Genomic DNA, 21,832 nt, shown 5'->3' with positions numbered 1-21,832 from the left:
ACTCAAGAGAGATAGAATGCTCTGATATAACCCAGGAAGCAAAGAGTAGATTTTAAGAGCACATTTACAGCCTAGGCAATTGTCATCATGACAATGAGGCAAAAGAGCTTCAAAAGTCTTACAGACCATCTGTCATAGCTTTCTTAAAAATTGAGCACTTTAACACAAAAGTTCTACCTTGACAGAAACTACCAGTGGTCAAATCCACTTCTTGCTCTTGTCATTTGCACCTTTGGTGCCTTCTGCTGCAGTGCTGCCTCCCTTGTTCTTTCTGGCCTTCTTGCTTAAAATTTCTTCTGTGGTGTCCTTGTCAGAAACCTTGCAAAAAGTGGTGTTTAAGCTTTTAATGATCTTTGCAGGTAAAACTGGTGGAGCAGAATGACAAGCAGGAAAATCTCTATCTCTGCATACAGCTTTCCTAAAACCTTTTGACAATTTCTGTAATCTGCAGGTTCTTCTTACCTCAGTTTCCACCAATGGGATCTTGTCCTTCCTCTTCTTGCTTTTGTGCAAAGCAGAGGTGGAGGATGCTAACATAGCTTCAGATATGGACTTCTCAGCAGGGGAAGCATTTTCTTGTTCATGAGGGCCCTGGGAATGAGAGTATAGCATGCAATCTAGTGAGCTAGCAGCAGGACACTTATCTGGGATCACAAATGGCATGGATGCATTAGTTTTAGAGTTGGATGAGATGATTTCCCAGACTTTAAGGTGATGTTTTTTTTGCCCAATCAAATTTATCTGGGGAAAGTAGAGTGTCTGACGAAAAATTGACCCATTCAGATGGTACCTGGATGATATTTGTATTGTCTTTGGTAGGTGCAAAGTGCTCTTTCCAAACCATAGCACCTTCTTTCCCAAGCAAGGCTTCCTCTTTGCTCACATTGCAATAATTAGTGTTCTCTAGGTTAACTACATCTGCATGCTCAAGATATAGAGGACCTGGGAAAGTAGTATGAGCCTAGTTAAGAAATGCAGGAATAGGAAATCCTGGTGGGGCTGTTGTGTCAGACTGTTGGTCCTCACCTAGAACTTGGATAGCATCGAGAGCTGAATTATTTTGAGTGGTTATCAAACCTCCATCTGTATCTGTCTCTCTATCCTCCTTAGCATCAGTCTCTTGGGCAGGTCTGATTAGATCTGTGTGAGAGACTGTAGTGCTGCTCTATTTTTCCTGGGTAATGTTATTAGCAAGAGAAAGGAACTCAGTTATCATAGGATCAGCCAATATTTCCCTCTGATGACTTTCAGACTGCTGAGTGGTGGTCTCCAGAATTGGGTCAGGTCCCATCTGGTACTATTGGTTGAGAATCATGTCATGTTGCATTATGGTGGGTTGCGATGGTGGCAACTGCACTTCATGATTTAACTCTTGGGCCTGAGGTGGATCTTGAGGCCCATTGGGCTGGAGGAGAAAGTTTAAATCTGGTAGGTATTGTGGTTGTGGCGCCAAAGGTCCATTAACTGAAGCATATGAACTAGCACTGTTATCTGGTGGCATCTCAGGTACAATAATGCTACTATTGGCACCTAGAGCAGGGTTAACCTCTTCTTCCATTGGTTTAGGATATCTTGTAGGGCCAGAAATTCTCTAGCATGAAGCTCCTGATCTTCATCTTGAGGCATAGCCCAGTGCCCCCAACCTAGCATCTCCTCCTGCTCATCCTCTGCTTCTAGGTTGTCATCAAGTTGCTCATCTTGCGCCACCACATTGAGAGCACGTTGTAGGTTAAGATGTGGAGCTTGTTTCTGGTTTGGAACCTGATGATCATCTTGTTCATGCTGTTGTAGATGACCCATGAATAAATTGTGTTTATTTGGATGGTAATTCTGTTGATGAGGAACAGGATGTGGGTTCCTTGAGGACCAATGGGGTCCTCATCAGGTGCTTCCTCTCCCATGATCTACTGTTGAAGGATCACAATAGGAACATTGAGAGAATCTGTTTGGAATTCATATCCTTCACGAAATACAATGCTAGTTGGAATGTCTCTAAGATCCTCTACCCTCACTTTGACCATAAGGCTGGCCCGAGAGCTTCTGACTCCGTCCCACTATAAAAATATCCCAAACTTGCTAACAACATTGTTGACCTCCTGAATGTTTCTTCTATCCAATGGATAACCACATAATAAAATCCATGCCTCTATATTAAGCACCAATCTTCTCCAGTTCATACCCTTACTGTGCTTTTGAAAGATAACATGGACATTAGTAAACAAATGTGGACTGGTGGTGACCAACTCATCTCTGTCAAAGACACTATTCATCTTAACATACGCTTGACCAAACGGACATGGCTCAATCTCAGAAAAACCTAGTTGCTTCTCATTGAGGAAATCTGAAAGTACCTCTTTGACATTGTTGGATGCCACAAGAAGGTTTGGCATCAGAACAATGGATGCAACCGCCCATTCCTCATGGGTAACTGGTGCTGCTCCATTGATGATCTTGATTCTGGCCGGCCTGCCATCTACCTCAATGTTGTGGTGATTAGGAGGAAGGAAAGGGGTGGGATCGAACGGGAAGGTCGCCATTGGTGCGGGATGGGGGCTTGGAACTACGGAGATGGGGCGGGCAGGATAATCGCCTCCTGGAGTCTATGGGCAATGGAGTTTTGGGAATACCCAAGACTATGGCTACCAACCCGGAGTGATTGCAGCGGAGCATTAACCTGATTTGCCTGATTGGTCGGCAAAGAAACAACATAGGTAGTCACAATCGCGGGAACAGTGGAAAGTTGCCTCGAAATTTCGACCGTCGGGCGGAGCTATGTGTTGGGCTCGTTGACTGGGCTTGGTTGGGCGTTGGAGAAGCAATCTCTCTCAATATGGCCCCAACATTTGCATTTTCTGCATTTGATCCTATTTTGGCACTCCGGCCTGCTGTGGTCCGTTAGTAAACAGCGCACACAGAAGGAGCCCCGTGGGCCATTTTGAACTAGAGACGATCCCGCCCTGTGACCAGAAACGACCACATTAATGGCATTAACGCCAGTACATCTATCAGCTCCCGATGATGGAGCCATGGCATGATCGTTGAAGGGCTGGTATGATTGAAGATCTAAATTGCTCGAATTTAAAAAAACACGGGATCTAAGGGCTTGTAGATAGGATTTGCTAGGATGGTGTCTAAATATATGAGTCAATGCATCCTATTTTTCTTTGAGATATTGATCCAACTCCCAAGATGAATTAGGTCCACCATTGCCCCAAAGAAGGGAATTAACATTGAGCTGGGGCAGAGTGATGTTACCTCCCTTGATAATTGAGAAACCGATTTCCTTGGAGGAAACAGAGAACTTAAAAGACCAATTTTGCAGAAGCTTAGCTTTGAATAGTGATGCATGGCCTCCAAAGCATGAGAGCAGAACAATGCTTACTAATTCTTCAATGAGTCTGATTCGTGATCTAGTGAACTCTGCCACCAGGAAAAATTCTTCCATGTCCTTTCGTTCCTCAAAGTTAATGGGGACACCCCATTTTCTCCAAATCTCGGATGCAAAGTCTTGACCTCTATCAAAGTTCAGATCGGCGAGCGTCATCGGAGCATAGGGGTCGTCAGTGTGGGAGCGAACACCGGCGAAAGTTGAATAGGATGGTGGATGTCGGGGCCGGGGTGGCCACCGGCGGGGGTTGGGAGCGGGGGCTAGGAGCAGGGATTGCTTGTGCCGTAGTCCCTATTCAAACACCTAGACACGATACTAATGGATGAGCACGTATGTTCTATATATATTTAATTGCAAATTTTCCTATCAGTTCAAGAAACAATTACTAAGAATTTTGTCATAATTTTGACTTGCTACCATCTTCCGATGAACACCATATGATAGGCATGCAATGTATATATGTGTAGCTTGACAATCCATTGATTGATTAATACTGGTACTAACCGGTGAGCTGGTGACCTGGCAATTTTTTCTATCACGTTGGAAGAGGTAGATGCACTTGAAGTCCAAGTCATCTCTCATCAACACATTCCCAAACAAGCTGATCGGGAAACCTACATTGGAGGCCAATAGCTTCACATGAATCACATTCAAGGCTATCTTCAGGTAGTCAGACTCCGGGATTTTGTCAAGCGGCCTTGAGAACCAAGCGAAGCAACTCAAAAAAAAGTTGTGCAAACCTCTGTCTGTTTAAAGAGATTTTATTTGAACGTGAACATTTAATTTTGGAGAGAGAAAGAGAGAGTTAGGATATAATAAGATTTATCTTACACTCTTCCTCGTGGTCGAAGATGGCGGGTTCGTGCATGTACCAGTCGAAGCCACGGCAGCTCCGACGAAGAGCACCCCCCCCCCCCCCCGCCATCGTAGCCGCACGTTGATCAGCCAGCGCCAGGGCAAGGAGAACCACCGCAGCTCCCGCGGCAGCAACTCAACCTCAAGGCCACACCCCCTCTACCTCTGCTCTCCGGCCAGGCTTCCGCTGGCAGTAGCCACCGCAGTGCCTCTCCCACCCCTGTGGAGGCGCCCGCTGGCGGTCGTAGGCCAGCGGGGCCCGTGGATCCTGTCGTGGCCTTCTTCGACTCGGCTAATCACGTCCCCCCACCACTTCTCCGTGCCGGCAGCAGCAGGAGCAACATAGAGGAGATAGACCAAGTCATCGTCGACATGCTTGTCGCCCCCCTCGAGTTCCCAACCGGCTCCACCACCGTAGCATGCCAGGCCCCTCCAATGGCCATCTCCACCAGGCTCCAGGTCAGCGCGATTACCCAGCAGGTGCTTCGGCTCTAGCTGGGCGGCGACGTCGACGCAGCAAGGCCAAGCAGCGCCCTCTTCGCCGACGCCCCGGTCCCGATCAGCCTCGCTGCCCCAGCCAACGCTCCTCCGCCTCTAAGGCTTGGGTGTGCGCCACCCCATCTAGGCAGAGCGCACGGAAGGCCGCGACCAACTCCAAGGTGTCGGTGGCGCAACGCGCCTCCCTTCTGCTCATGAAGAAGCTGGGTCTACTGGGGCCAAAGGAGGCCATGACTGCCAAGGTTGCCGAGGCGTTGATCAAGCACTTCGACGAGCCCCTTACCGACGATGACATCTCGGTCATCGCCAAGCTCACCCGCCTCGACCTGGAGGCGCTACGCATCACCGGCTGCATGGTCGGCCCAAACGGAGTTGCTGCAACTGCCACTACAAAAAATACACTTCCGTGATTATACGTGCTTGTCACAGTAGGTCACGTTTTTTGTCATGCATGTACATCCATGACGATTTTATGACAGAATCAAGATAGTCATACCTGTGTTGTCGTAGAAGTGTTCCTTGACATTACCAAAATTATCATCACGGAAGTGTCCACTTCTATGATGATAAATCGTGCGTCATAGAAGTGCTTTCATCAAGGGTGACCGACACGTAGAATCCACCATAATGGGTCGCCATTAAGCTGTCGGGTTCCGGTTTAGATCCGATAACCCGTTAACAGCCCAGACCAATGGGCATTTTCCATGTGTGAAATCATCATTGGTTGAAGGAAACACGTGTCAGCTCCTCGATGGGCCAGATGTCGTCTGTCTAATGGAGGAGACATGCCTATCATACGTCGACACATGGCAGGGCCCAACAGAGGCCCATATAGGTTAAAAGGCCGGCCCAATCAAAGGCACGTAGTACTTACTCAGGTACTAGTGGGCCAGTCCAATAACGACTTGTTTAAACATGGCCCATTTACGGCCCGAAGCCAGATCTGGCCCGTTAATTGTTTGCCGAATATTTGGGCCCAATTACGGCTCAGTGACTTTCGGCCTCTTAGAGGCCTGATGTAGGCATGGTCCCATTTCAGCCCAGTGTGTCTTTTGTCCTGACAATGGCCCGTGCTGCCCATGGGCCATATATGGTCCGACGCGACATCCGGCCCACTAACGGCCCGTGATAAAGGTAGCAACAGTTCAGCTTAACGTGACTTTGGGCCTGTTAAAGGCCTGTCGTATAATTCGGCCAGTTGATGCCTGTACTAAGCTTTCGGCCTCTTAAAGGCCCATGATATCAGCGGGCCAACTAAGGCCCGAGATATGTTTCGGCCTAGTAAAGGCCCGTCACATAACTGGGCCAAAAAAGGCCTGGTCTACATTTCAGCTTGCTGAGGGCCCATTGACGACTAGTGAAAATTGAGACCCAACATGCATTTCGGCCTGCTAAAGGCCCATGGTTCCTTCTTGGCCGTAAGAGGCCAGCAGAATATTCAGCCTGTTAATGGCCCAAAGCTACATGGGTCAAACTAAGCGCTGGGTCCACAAAAGGCCCAACAAAAATTTGGGCCAAATATAGGCCAAAGTAAGTTGTGGGCCTGTACGTGGAGAGGATGGCAGTATGGGCCCACCATGTCCATGGCCGAACGCAATGAAGTTCCTCATTTTTTGTTATATATACTCCATTGTAAGTGTATGGAAAAAGAAAATGCTTCCTCCTAGTGGTTTCCTGACATCTGGGACCCACGACATTGTCAGCGTATATAGTCAATAGACAAGAGAATAGCACAAGATCGGCTGACACCTGGGACGTAGCTGCTCGAGCAGTATATTTTTTTGTTATTGTTGAGACGGAGCAGGGTTTCAACTGGGCTGTGGCCAGTCTAGCCAGGCTTATATTTTATGTTCAGCGCATGACCAGCCCAGCTATTTTTTTCTTTGTGAAAATGAGCCCAGTTTATTTTTTCTGAAGAATACCCAATCCAGGCCTACTTATTTTTCTACACCCTGATGGGCTGCAACTCTTTCAAGACGCCTGCAAATCTTGAAAGTGATATGAAATGGGTTGTAAATGTAAAAACAGATGACAAATTGGCAATTACTTTATAATTTCTGGATTTTTTCACATTTTCAGATTCCAGTTTCACTAGGCTTTAACCTAATTTAAATATATCTTCAAAGTACTTTAAATCTGGCTCGACATTTCGTTATTAAAAATAGTTTGGAACCCATAGAAATATGCGAAATTTTGTTTAAATTTTTAACCCTGGCCCTGGCCAACAGAAAAAACTGACTGCAATAAATTGCATAAGACGTAGCAATGAGTTATATATAAATTATTAAAAAAATAGGGAATGGTCTGACTTGTGGGCCTATTAAGTTGACGCGTATGCAAGACTTTCTTACTTATTATATACGTCAACAAACGATTCTAGAAGACGTAACCATTGGATGTCAATCGAACGAGCGTCGTGTTTCTTCAATCTCTGATCTTCTTGCTCCAACCGCCCAAATCAGCGCCGGTCATGCCATCTGCTCCTGCCTCCCGTGGCCGACTGTGCTGCCACGGAGGCCTCACCTTGTTCTTGTAGACGTTGTTGGGCCTCCAAGTGCAGAGGTTTGTAGGACAGTAGCAAATTTCCCTCAAGTGGATGACCTAAGGTTTATCAATCCGTAGGAGGCGTAGGATGAAGATGGTCTCTCTCAAGCAACCCTGCAACCAAATAACAAAGAGTCTCTTGTGTCCCCAACACACCCAATACAATGGTAAATTGTATAGGTGCAGTAGTTCGGCGAAGAGAGGGTGATACAAGTGGTATATGGATAGTAGATAAAGGTATTTGTAATCTAAAAATATAAAAACAGCAAGGTAACTAATGATAAAATTGAGCATAAACGGTATTGCAATGCGTTGAAACAAGGCCTAGGGTTCATACTTTCGCTAGTGCAAGTTCCCTCAACAATAATAACATAATTGGATCACATAACTATCCATCAACATGCAACAAAGAGTCACTCTGAAGTCACTAATAGCGGAGAACAAACGAAGAGATTATGGTAGGGTACTAAAACCTCAAAGTTATTCTTTACAATCAATCCGTTGGGCTATTCCTATAAGTGTCACAAACAGCCCTAGAGTTCGTACTAGAATAACACCTTAAGACACAAATCAACCAAAACCCTAATGTCACCTAGATACTCCAATGTCACCTCAAATATCCGTGGGTATGATTATACGATATGCGTCACACAATCTCAGATTCATCTATTCAACCAACACATAGAACCTCAAAGAGTGCCCTAAAGTTCCTACCCGAGAATCACGACGAAAACGTGTGCCAACCCCTATGCATAGGTTCATGGGCGGAACCCGCAAGTTGATCACCAAAACATACATCAAGTGAATCACGTGGTATCCCATTGTCACCACAGATACGCACGGCAAGACATACATCAAGTGTTCTCAAATCTTTAAAGACTCAATCTGATAAGATAACTTCAAAGGGGAAACTCAATTCATTACAAGAGAGTAGAGGGGGAGGAGAAACATAAGATCCAACTATAATAGCAAAGCTCATGATACATCAAGATCGTCTCATCTCAAGAACACGAGAGAGAGAGAGAGAGATCAAACACATAGCTACCGGTACATACCCTCAGCCCCGAGGGAGAACTACTCCCTCCTCGTCATGGAGAGCACCGAGATGATGAAGATGGCCACCGGAGAGAGATTGCCCCCTCCGGCAGGGTGCCGGAACGGGTCTAGATTGGCTTTCGGTGGCTACGGAGGCTTCTGGCGGCGGAACTCCCAATCTATTGTGCTCACGGATGTTTTTAGGGTATATGGAGATATATAGGCGGAAGAAGTACGTCAGGGGGGCACGAGGGGCTCACGAGGGTGGAGGGCGCGCCCAGGGGGGTGGGCGCGCCCCCCTGCCTCGTGACCTCCTCGCAGAGCCCCCAACGTGCATTCCAAGTCTTTTGGGATTCTTTCCTTCCAAAAATGAGTTCCGTGAAGTTTCAGGTCAATTGGACTCCGTTTAATTTTCCTTTTCTTCGAAACCCTAAAATAGGGTAAAAACAGAAACTGGCACTGGGCTCTGGGTTAATAGGTTAGTCCCAAAAATGATATGAAAGTGCATAATAAAGCCCATAAACATTCAAAACAGTAGATAATATAGCATGGAGAAATCAAAAACTATAGATACGTTGGAGACGTATCAGCATCCCCAAGCTTAATTCCTGCTTGTCCTCGAGTAGGTAAATGATAAAGACAGAATTTTTGATGTGGAATGCTAGTTGGCATAATTTCAATGTAATTCCTCTTAATTGTGGTATGAATATTCAGATCTGAAAGATTCAATACAAAAGTTTATATTGACATAAAAATGATAATACTTCAAGCATACTAACTAAGCAATTATGTCTTCTCAAAATAACATGGCCAAAGAAAGCTATCCCTACAAAATCATATAGTCTGGCTATGCTCCATCTTCACCACACAAAATATTTAAATCATGCACAACCCCGATGAGAAGCCAAGCAATTGTTTCATACTTTTGGTGTTCTCAAACTTTTTCAATCTTCACGCAATACATGAGTGTGAGCCATGGACATAGCACTATAGGTGGAATAGAATGGTGGTTGTGGAGAAGACAAAAGGAGAAGATAGTCTCACATCAACTAGGTATATCAACGGGCTATGGAGATGCCCATCAATAGATATCAATGTGAGTGAGTATGGATTGCCATGCAACGGATGCACTAGAGCTATAAGTGTATGAAAGCTCAACAAAAGAAACTAGTGGGTGTGCATCCAACTTGCTTGCTCACGAAGACCTAGGGCATTTTGAGGAAGCCCATCATTGGAATAGACAAGCCAAGTTCTATAATGAAAGATTCCCACTAGTATATGAAAGTGACAACATAGGACACTCTCTATCATGAAGATCATGGTGCTACTTTGAAGCACAAGTGTGGTAAAAGGATAGTAGCATTGCCCCTTCTCTCTTTTTCTCTCATTTTTTATATATTTTTTGATTTGGGCCTTCTCTTTTTTATGGCCTCTTTTTTTGGGCTTCTTTGGCCTCTTTTTTTCGTCCGGAGTCTCATCCCGACTTGTGGGGAATCATAGTCTCCATCATCCTTTCCTCACCGGGACAATGCTCTAATAATGATGATCATCACACTTTTATTTACTTACAACTCGATACTTAGAATAAGATATGACTCTATATGAATGCCTCCGGCGGTGTACCGGGATGCACAATGACTCATGAGTGACATGTATGAAAGAATTATGAACGGTGGCTTTGCCACAAATACGATGTCAACTACATGATCATGCAAAGCAATATGACAATGATGAAGCGTGTCATAATAAACGGAACGGTGGAAATTTGCATGGCAATATATCTCGGAATGGCTATGGAAATGCCATAATAGGTAGGTATGGTGGCTGTTTTGAGGAAGGTAAATGGTGGGTTTATGGTACCGGCGAAAGTTGCGCGGTACTAGAGAGGCTAGCAATGGTGGAAGGGTGAGAGTGCGTATAATCCATGGACTCAACATTAGTCATAAATAACTCACATACTTATTGCAAAAATCTACAAGTTATCAAAGCAAAGTATTACGCGCATGCTCCTAGGGGGATAGATTGGTAGAAAAGACCATCGCTCGTCCCCGACCGCCACTCATAAGGAAGACAACAAATAAATAAATCATGCTCCGACTTCATCACATAACGGTTCACCATATGTGCATGCTATGGGAATCACAAACTTAAACACAAGTATTTCTCAAATTCACAACTACTCAACTAGAATGACTCTAATATCACCATCTCCATATCTCAAAACAATTATCAAGTATCAAACTTCTCATAGTATTCAACACACTCATAGGAAAGTTTTATTATTAATCTTGTATACCTAGTATATTAGGATTTTAAGAAAATTACCATGCTATTTAAGACTCTCAAAATAATCTAAGTGAAGCATGAGAGTTCATCTATTTCTATAATACTACCACCGTGCTCTAAAAAGATATAAGTGAAGCACTAGAGCGAACGACAAACTACTCCAAAAGATATAAGTGAAGATCAATGAGTAGTCGAATAATTATGCAACTATGTGAAGACTCTCTAACATTTAAGATTTTCATATCTTGGTATTTTATTCAAACAGCAAGCAAAACATAATGAAATAAAATGACTCTCCAAGCAAAACACATATCATGTGGCGAATAAAAATATAGCTCCAAGTAAAGTTACCGATGAACGAAGACGAAAGAGGGGATGCCTTCCGGGGCATCCCCAAGCTTAGGCTTTTGGTTGTAATTGAATATTACCTTGGGGTGCCTTGGGCATCCCCAAGCTTAGGCTCTTGCCACTCCTTATTCCATAGTCCATCGAATCCTTACCCAAAACTTGAAAACTTCACAACACAAAACTTAACAGAAAACTCATAAGCTCTGTTAGTATATGAAAATAAATCACCACTTCAAAGTACTGTAATGAACTCATTCTTTATTGATATTGGTGTTAAACCTACTATATTCAAACTTCTCTATGGTTTATAAACTATTTTACTAGCCATAGATTCATCAAAATAAGCAAACAACACATCAAAAACAGAATCTGTCAAAAACAGAACAGTCTGTAGTAATCTGGATCAAACGTATACTTCTGGAACGCATAAAATTCTCAAATAAATAGGTAGACCTGAGTAATTTATCTATTAATCATATTCAAAAAGAATTAACTAAATATCACTCTCCAAATAAAAACGGCAGCAATTCTCGTGAGCACTAAAGTTTCTGTTTTTTACAGCATGATCATAAAGACTTCACCCAAGTCTTCCCAAAGGTTCTACTTGGCACAAACACTAATTAAAACATAAAACCACATCTTAACAGAAGCTATATGTATTATTGATTCCTAAACAGAACCTAAAAGCAAGAAACAAAAGTATAATTGGGTTGCCTCCCAACAAGCGCTATCGTTTAACGCCCCTAGCTAGGCATGATGATTTCAATGATGCTCACATAAAAGATAGGAATTGAAACATAAAGAGAGCATCATGAAGAATATGACTAGCACATTTAAGTCTAACCCACTTCCTATGCATAGGGATTTTATGAGCAAACAACTTATGGGAACAAGAATCAACTTGCATAGGAGGGTAAAACAAGCATAACTTCAAGATTTTAAGCACATAGAGAGGAAACTTGATATTATTGCAGTTCCTACAAGCATATATTCCTCCCTCATAATAATTTTCAGTAGCATCATGAATGAATTCAACAATATAACCAGCACCTAAAGCATTCTTTTCATGATCTAAAAGCATAGAATTTTTATTACTCTCCACATAAGCGAAGTTTCTTGGGGCCTGTTGGTGGTCTCTAGCGCACCCGTGTTAGGCTGGAAGTGTACCTATATTTGATTTGCATCAATGAAATTTAAATGCTGTTGGAGAGTGTGCTTGTGTCCAATGATTAGCACACCCATTTCCATCATGAGTTGGAACGTTAGGGATTGAATTCACCGGCAAGAAGATCCACTGTCCAGGAGCTAGTTGAATCTCACAGGACCTGCATCCTATGCCTTCAGGAGATAAAGCTTGAATCGTGGTTTGCAGAAATCGTGCGCGAGTTGGGTGGACACACCTTGGACGGCTGCGCAGTCCTGCCGGCTATAGGCACCCGCGGCGGCGCAACAATCTTGTGGAACAAGCAGCCGCTGGATCTGACCATGCACGCTGTTGGCGTCTTCTCAATCACGACCAAGTTTTCAGTTATTCAGTGAAGCTGCTCGTTCTGGTTGATGATGGTGTATGGCTCTGTCGACGACACCCTCAAAGACTCCTTCCTAGCAGAACCGGTTCATGTGGCTCCACCGCCGCGACAACCATGGCTAATCAATGGAGATTTTAACATCATCTACGAAGCCCGAGACAAGAGCAACCTCAATATAAACAAAATGATCATGGGGCGGTTCAGGAGAGCGATAGACTCAGCGGGTTTAAAGGAGATCAAATGCAAGAACAGGCGGTTCACCTGGACAAACGAGAGGGAAAATCCGACGATGGTGAGCATCGACAAGGTGTTCTGCAACACGGAATGGGACGACCTCTTCCCCTCGCACATGCTCATGACCGCGTCAACTGCCTGCTCCGACCACTGCCCGCTCCTCCTGGCTGACGCAGCCGCACTCCATTGGAAGGCTTCATTCAGATTCGAGTCTTTCTGGCCATGGTTTTCCATACTTCAGAGAAACGGTCGAGCGGGCCTGGCTCCGGTCAGTGGACAGCACATGTCCCATGGCTAGAATGAAGATCAAGATGCAGCAAACAGCCCACGATCTGAAGATTTGGTCCAAGTCCTTATTCAGCGATGCCAAGATTCAGTTTCAGCTGGCAGCATGAATTATTCTTAGGCTCGACATCGCCCAAGAAAAGCGCCAGCTGGCCACGGCAGAATTCAACCTACGCAAGCAGCTCAAGCAATGGATCGTGGGCTTGGCCGTGATCGAGCGCGCGCGCAAGAGGCAAGCTGCTGGAATCACATGGCTCCGAGCCGGAGACACCAAAACTGCATTCTTCCAGGCCAAGATCAACGCGATATGGAGGAAGAATTTCATCCACTCTTTGCAGACAGATTCACGCACGGCAACCTCGCATGAAGATAAAGCATCCATCGCCCACGATCACTTCGTCAACCTGCTGGGCACCAAGCGGGACCACGGCTATGCCATAAACTAGGACGCGATCGACCTGCCTTCCGTCAGCAATGCTGGCTTGGATAACCCATTCACTAAACCAGAGTTATGGGTTCTTGTCATTGCTTCGCTTGCTGATAAGGCACCAGGCCCTGACGGGTTCTCAGGCAACTTCTTCCGTACCTGCTGGATCACCATTAAGCATGATATCATGGCGGGGTTTCATCACTTCTACAGCCTGGCGGGGGCAACTTCTCAGCCTTGAATTCTACCATGATCGCTCTGTAGCCAAAGAAGGATGGGGCTACTTGCATGGATGACTTCAGACCGATCAGTCTCATTCACTCGATCGCCAAGCTGGTCGCCAAGGTGCTGTCCATGAGATTGGCATCGATCATCGAGACGATTATCTCCCCTGTGCAGTCTGCTTTCCAGAGGGCAAAGTGCATCCATGACAGCTTCCTGTTCGTCCAGAACAACGTGTGTGCTCTGCATCGCCGTAAAACGCCTGCTCTCCTGCTGAAGCTCGATATCGCAAAGGCCTTTGATAGCATCTCCTGGGAGTTCCTCCTCGAGCTCCTTGACAAGATGGGCTTCTCGACGCGCTGGAGAGATTGGGTGACCCTCCTCCTCTCCATGGCCTCATTGTCCTGCCTCCTCAATGGTGTCCCAGGCCCCGCGTTCATGCACCTACGCGGGCTGAGGCAGGGCGACCCCCTCTCGCCAATGCTATTCATACTCTGCATAGATCCTCTGCACCGGCTTCTTCAAGCAGCAACTAGCGCGGGGCTCTTATCTGCGGTGCCCGGGATGGGTGCGCGCATGCGCACCAGCCTCTACGCTGATGATGCCGTCATATTCATCAACCCTGTCAGGCACAAACTCGATGAGCTCCTGACCATCCTGCACCATTTCGGCGAGGCTACAGGACTGCGAGTAAACTTGGAAAAATCCTTGATCATCCCCATAGCCTGCGAGGGAGTAGACATCGCCACGGTTCTACTAAAATTTAGTGGGGTCATCATAGGTCTACCCGCTAGATATCTAGGGCTGCCAATCACAGTCGGCAAGCTTAGGCTAGTTCATCTCCAGTTTATATTAGATAGGATCCGAGCGCAACTGGTTGAATGGAAAGGACGGCTCATGCACATCGCGGGCAGAACGGTGCTAGTGCGGTGCGTCCTCTCAGCCATGCCCACATTCGCCATCACGGCTCTACGGTCACCGAAGCGGTTCTTCAAGGGCGTCGACAAGGAAAGACGGCAATTTCTATGGGCGCAAGACGAAGAGGTTTCAGGAGGAAAATGCAAGGTGCGCTGGTCGGTGATCACCTCGCCGGAGCGCAACGGTGGGCTGAGCATTCACGACCTTGACAAATTCGCACGGGCACTGCGCTTGCGTTGGCTCTAGTTCTCATGGACACGGTCGCACCGTCCTTGGGTCGGCTCAGGCACTCCATGCGACGCCTCAGACCAAGCCCTATTCACGGCCTGCACAGCGATCACCATCGGCAATGGCGCTACGACCTCTTTCTGGCTCTCCCCCTGGCTAGGTGGAAGACTGCTCTGCCAGGCCTTCGCGGAGGTCTTCGCGCATTCCATCAGGAAGAACCGCTCGGTCCGTGAGGCGCTACACGAAGGTAGGTGGATCCTGGACCTGCGCCACGGCGACCACGCAAGCATCATGCACTTGGTGCTGCAGCTAGCCAGGGAGATCCGCGCAGCTAGCATCACTGACAGTGTCCTGGACTAGGGGGTACTCACCACGTCATCTCCCGATCTCTTAGATTGGGCCGAGGACCCCCATGGCCGTATACTCATGGGTCAGTTCGGACAGCTGCCGCATACAAGGAAGATTCCACAAGACTTGGCGATCAAGACAAGGACTTCTCCCCACCGGCGTATTCGGCTAGGACTCTTGTTATCCTAGGCCTCTGGTGCATTATATAAATCGAGGCCAGGCTAGTCGATAGAGATACATACAATCATACCATAGGCTAGCTTCTAGGGTTTAGCCTCTCTGATCTCGTGGTAGATCTACTCTTGTACTACCCATATCATCAATATTAATCAAGCAGGACGTAGGGTTTTACCTTCATCAAGAGGGCCAGAACCTGGGTAAAACATCGTGTCCCTTGCCTCCTGTTACCATCCGCCTTAGACGCACAGTTCGGGACCCCCTACCCGAGATCCGCCGGTTTTGACACCGACATTGGTGCTTTCATTGAGAGTTCCGCTTTGTGATCGACAAAAGGATCAATGGCTCGCCTGCAGATCAACTGCGACTTCGGCATCTTCGTCACCAGCTCGACTGGTCAGCTTGGTTCGACCAAGGACTGCGACCTACCTTCGATCGTCATGTTTGGATGAGGGCCTTTATAAACGTCGACTCCGATCTCTATCAAGATCATGGAGGGATCATCCAGGGAGCCCGGGGGCTCAACGTCAACATTGCCCTCGGGCGACCGTACTGTTTTTTTGGACAGGGAACTTGTGTCCGCCACCACCACCTCCTCAAGTGTCTTTTTAACGATTGCTTCGGTGGAATTGTGCGGAATTGAGTCTACAACAACACTGGAAAATTTCATCGAGTTTTGATGGAGGAATCTCTGGCAATCCACGATATGCCGGAGCCCTGTCAAATCTGGACGGGAATCTGGACGAGTTTAGGGCATGGTGTCCAGCTTCTAGCTCGGACGTCCTTTGGAAGATCCAACCGTTGATCGGCTGTGGAATTCCTATATCTACCACCTCTCAAAATTTCAGCTCGGTCCGACCGTCCAAACTCCGGGAACATTCCGACTAGTGCATCACTTTTCGGATCTGTTTTCTACGCGAAAACGAATCCGACCCAAGTTCATCTTTTTTATGAACGAGATTTCGGACATCCCTTTTGAAGGAAGTTTTGTATGGGGTATTGTGTTTTGTTCCCGAACACAGCCCACTAACTTTAAGATCTTTCGAACATGATCTTCAACATCATGCTGGTGTCAAACCAGTCCGACAATATTGCTCCACGGCTGCCGACCTGCGCTAGACACGTCGTCACTTTGTTGAGCTGAGCTCAACTTCTTCGGATCATCATCTCGGCAAGCCAAACAAGAGTTCGACATCGCGAAGGATAAATCATCACCAACATCGCCGCCCCACGGATTACCCGGAGCGGGCACACCGGCATCGCCGCATAGTCACTTCATCAAGCCGACATTGACCACGCCACGACCTGCATCGGCAGGGCCGCACTGTTGCTCCTTCAAGCCGGTGTCCATCACGCCGACCTACCTCGACTCATCGGCTGACATCGAGGCTTCGACATCTCGGCTGGACCGGGGGCTTCGCCATCTCTTCATCAACCTACTCCGGAGACTTCGGCGTCACTAGCCGACCAGCTCCGTCGCGTTAGCTGGACCGAGGGCTTTACCTCGGCGAGCCAGGCTTTGCCAGCATCGCCATGCCGTCGCTTTATCGCCCATCAGGCAATGGGTGTGCGGATCGAGTCCCAATTTTGGGAATCACCTTTCTTCGGATTGCTACAACAAATAAACCAGATGCTATTAATCCTAGTATTTTTTGCTTGTTTGGGTTTATTTTTCCGAGGAATTATTACTGTGGTTTGTCCATCATCTGTACACAGGTCTATCAAATGGACCGACCTGTGAATTCAGACTTTGCCACGCCCTTACCGCATCACACCAACGCCCTGCATCGACACTGACTTCGGCGCCAGGCCATATTTCTTTTATTACTCACTTTGCATAAATTATTTATTATGCAACGATTTTTTTTATACTATTATCTCCGGTTTGCATCACTTTTTGTGCACAGGAAAATGATCTGGGTTGGGCATTATCGTCAACTCGGCGTATTGACATAGCACGCCACCTCGGCTAGACGGGGGGCTTCGTCAACACTTCATTACCCCATGCCGGGGACTTCGGCATCACTCTGCCGGCCTGCATTGACCGTGCTATGTCACCACTTCGGCGTGTCGAGCTCTCCGCTCTGCCACCTCGGGACCGGCTTGGGGGATGGAACCTTGTCCCGCATCAAGCTCAGACCGCGTCATCAATGCTGAACACATTAATCAGCTAAGTCGCTTTCAAGCTCAAAGTTTTAATTTTTAACTTGTGTTCGATTCGACCAAGCATTATACTTTTTTGGAAAAAAGTTGCTTGTAAAAAATCTTCTTGTCAAAACTTTGTTTGTGACATGCAAATTCAAATACCCCGTTTACTTGGGGGCTTCCTTCATGAAGCTTTTTCCTCTTGCATATGATTATAGTTGTACGGCTTCGTTCCTTATTCGTGTATTACGCCACAATATGCACCATATTGACTTAAGCGATTTGCAAGCTGGGTTGCCTGGCTCCTGTGCTTACCCCTACGTTCCCGATTGTTCGTCTAGGGAGTAAAGGGAGCACCTCTGCGATTGTCATGACCGGGTCCTCCGAGCTCTGACCTCAGACTGGGTGAAGCCGAAAGCTAGCACTCTTATTGTTTTCAATCATGGTCGGCACACAACGGAACTCATGAGTACAAAAAATCTATTGCACAAGTCTCATAGTAATAATGAGCACCGCATAAAGGTATCAGTGGGGGTACTATTTTCTTCAAAGATGCTTCTTACACTTCGTCAGTAATATAGCATAAGTTCCTTGAGCGCGCTTTGTCTGTTATAGCCTTATGGCCTGATTGCCTGGTCATCGGAAACACCGTTGATACTCTCGACAGGTGGAGTACATGACACTTTTTGGCCCTTGTCCGAAGAGGGAGAAGCAGACGGTCGGTTAAGACGCGTTTAAAGTTCGGGTGAACACAGATATGATATAAGTACTTCGGTACATACAATCATTATACATAAAATTCTTTTACCCAAGTCACTTGGGGGCTCTTAAAATTTATATGAGCTATTTTATAGTAAATGTGTTTTCTTCTTGGTCGTTGCAAAGTCTTTTTCTATCGCTCCTTTTTCGACTCGAGTTTATGGTCAATAGCCGGATAGAAGTCGTAGGCTGACCCGCGTGAAGTCTTGAGATCGGATGTGTCATGTTAAAGCACGACAGAAGCATAATTTTTTTCCAATTTTCGGATTGGCACCGAGCACTTGATCTTGTTCGAACGCCAAGTTTTAACTGACGTTTTTTGGCTTTCCAAGCTTTTGGCACTTTTAAACTATTTGTGTGTTTTCAGCACAAGTCTCGCAGTGCAATGCCGGACACCTTTATAGATTCGGCAAAAACATTCTCGGATCTCACTATATATGCATTGGTTTCGAATTGTGTCTTCGGTCAATAGTTGGGTTGCCCGGCTCCTGCGCTTGCCTCCTACGTTCCGCTTTGTTCAGCTAGGTGTGCAAAGGGAGAACCACTGCGATTGTGCTTCCAGCTCACATGGTTAAGCACCTCGGTGGAGAAAGCCGAAAACTGACTGTCACAATAAGCGTAAACTGGTCAGTGATCCGATGATGGTGTTAAATGACGGTCCATTCATAAAAATGGCCGAAGTGTTTACGGCTTGACCTCGACTGTCGCCTAACACTACCCGGGGCTATTAACTTACCTCCCAAACTAAATCCTCGATATTTTGCTCTTACATTAGAGCTGAGGTTTCATGATCATGCTTAGCATGACAACTCAAAGAAAGGAACCGATAGCGGGACTATTTTCTTTAGAAGACATTTCTTATGTTAAACAGTAATATAACATATCTCTCTGCGTACCTTTGTTTATAAAACCGTATGGCCAGATTGCCTTGTTTGTCGTAAATCTTTTCCCTCATAAAGGCTTTATAAAGTAGGACAAACACTCCTCGGCTACTAGTCGAGGAGGTGGAAACCGATGGTCGGTCAACAAAGTTTTGTACAATGCGGATCCGAACATTAAGGATGTAAAGTACTTGGATACATAGAGTCATCACACATAATTTGTGATTTTACTATGGATATCGATCCTTAATTCGGCCACCCGTGCCCGCATTAAGGCTCGGGGGCTACTGGGCTTTGGGCTTATTATTTACAAATATTAAAGGGGCACATTGATCCCCTGGTCTGGTGTTGCCACCCGACCAGTGTCTCGGGGGCTACTGCATTGCCTGTCCAATGCAGAAATTTTTATGTGCAATATAGTTTCCGAGGAGATTTTGATCCTCAGGTTGGTCGGCCGCACCCAACCTGAGTCTCGAGGACTGAGCATGCCGCTTTTTGTGTCCCGAAGTATTCTTCCGAGCTAGGACTTGATCCTCAGGCTGATTTTTGCAAATCAACCCGAGTCTCAGCAGCTACTGGGATCACCGGTCTTACGTCATCCTTCAGGTGCATCTCGGGTTTTAGACCGATACACACCTTGAGGGCTACTGGTTGTATATCTCAGTAGAGAATAAATTGCACCAATAAAAAATATTGACAAAAAATCGGCCCACAGTCGGGGTGGTGGACCACCTCGGAAGCAGTCCGGCATAAAGCTCGGGCACTAGTGGCTGGCTCCATAGAGGTCATTTCCGGCATTAAGCTCGGCTAAACTCCTTCAACTTTTTTGGACCAAGATGATCTATGACATCTTGGATATAGTCCGACGTTGGATCTTGGACACAGTCCGGCGTTGGAGCTCGGAAGCAGTCCGACATTGGTGCTCGGCTGCAAAAGATACCTTGAATGTAGTCCGGCGTTGGAGCTCGGACGCAAGAGGACACTGCCTCCCGGGAACAACTTCAAACCCAAGGTCTGGCATAAAAATAACAAGGCATTGATAAATGCCGGAAACTTAAAGGGGCTCGTCGGATACCCGACGTATAAACTTGTCGAATGCATTTCGGCGATCCTCAATATCGAAGATGAGAAGATTTGTTGAACCAGTTTTCAAGACCGACAACCGAAGATGAAGAATAGTTCGGAAGAATCGAGGAGCGTCCCTAACTTGAAGAACGGTTCAGGGGGCTACTGACAGTGTCCTTGACTAGGGGGTACTCACCACGTCATCTCCCGATCTCTTAGATTGGGCCGATGACCCCCATGGCCGTATACTCATGGGCCAGTTTGGACAGCTGCCGCATACAAGGAAGGTTCCACAAGACTTGGCGATCAAGACAAGGACTTCTCCCCACCGGCGTATTCAGCTAGGACTCTTGTTATCCTAGGCCTCTGGTGCATTATATAAACTGAGGCCAGGCTAGTCGATAGAGATACATACAATCATACCATAGGCTAGCTTCTAGGGTTTAGCCTCTCTGATCTCGTGGTAGATCTACTCTTGTACTACCCATATCATCAATATTAATCAAGCGGGACGTAGGGTTTTACCTCCATCAAGAGGGCCCGAACCTGGGTAAAACATCGTGTCCCTTGCCTCCTGTTACCATCCGCCTTAGACGCATAGTTCGGGACCCCCTACCCAAGATCCGCCGGTTTTGACACCGACAATCACGATGGAAGACGGAGTGGAGGACACGATCAGATGGACCATCAGCAACTCTGGCCAGTACTCGGCGCGCTCAGCCTATGACATCTAGTTCCCAACAACAATAGTGGAGATCAACTTTAGAGGATCGATCTGGAAAATTTGGCGACAAGCAAGATCAAGATTTTGCTCTGGCTACTGCACTTGGACAGGCTCTGGTGCCGTGACAGACTGCAACGTTGCAGCTGGACCAAAAACTACTTCTGTCAGTTATGCTTCAGGAATCTCGAGACCTCCTCCCACCACTTCTGGGAGTTCCCGACTGCCATCCAGGTATGGGACAAGGTGGCCTCATGGCAAGGCTGCAACGCCCTAGCTCACTCCTGCTAGAGTACGGGGACGATTACAAGTGTGACGCCCGGATAATTAAGCTACAGTGAACCTCTACTAATGATGCCATGTCACCATGATTACTATTGTCAATCTCATGATGATTTAAATCCTGTTTGAATTCAAATTTAAAATAAATTTAAAATGTTCACATTATTCTATAAATTGCCCTGATCATTTTCATGATGGAACCAACCTCATTTGACTCATAGGTTAATTCCTAGGATTTAATAAGTGGTCCAACAACAAATAAAATACCCCCTTGTTTGAAATAAACAAATATTTATACAATCTCATTTGACTCCAACTTTGTGAGCCTCTCCAAAATTATGACTAATAATTATGTGCCAAATTTCATTGTCAGAAAAATTTAATTGCTATTTGTTTTAATAGAAAACAGATCAAAAAATAATAAAAGTTAGAGAGCAAAGGAGCACTATCCAGGTGGGCTTCGATGTGGACAGTACGTAGCCCAGCCCACACAACCACTATCTTCAAGCTCTCACGCACAGCCGTCCAGAGCATGTGCCCGCGCACGCAGCCACGTAGATGATGCCACGGCGATGCTACAGCGTCGGAGAAACGTCTATAAATATCCCGCGAACCCCTTGGAGCCCAAGCCCCCCTTCTCTCCCACCTCGCGCCGCT

This window comes from Triticum urartu, chromosome 6A (genome assembly GCF_056163025.1).
Source record: "Triticum urartu cultivar PI428250 chromosome 6A, HENAU_Tu73, whole genome shotgun sequence".
Lineage (NCBI taxonomy): Eukaryota > Viridiplantae > Streptophyta > Magnoliopsida > Poales > Poaceae > Triticum > Triticum urartu.
Note: the sequence above shows the minus strand (reverse complement) of the source record.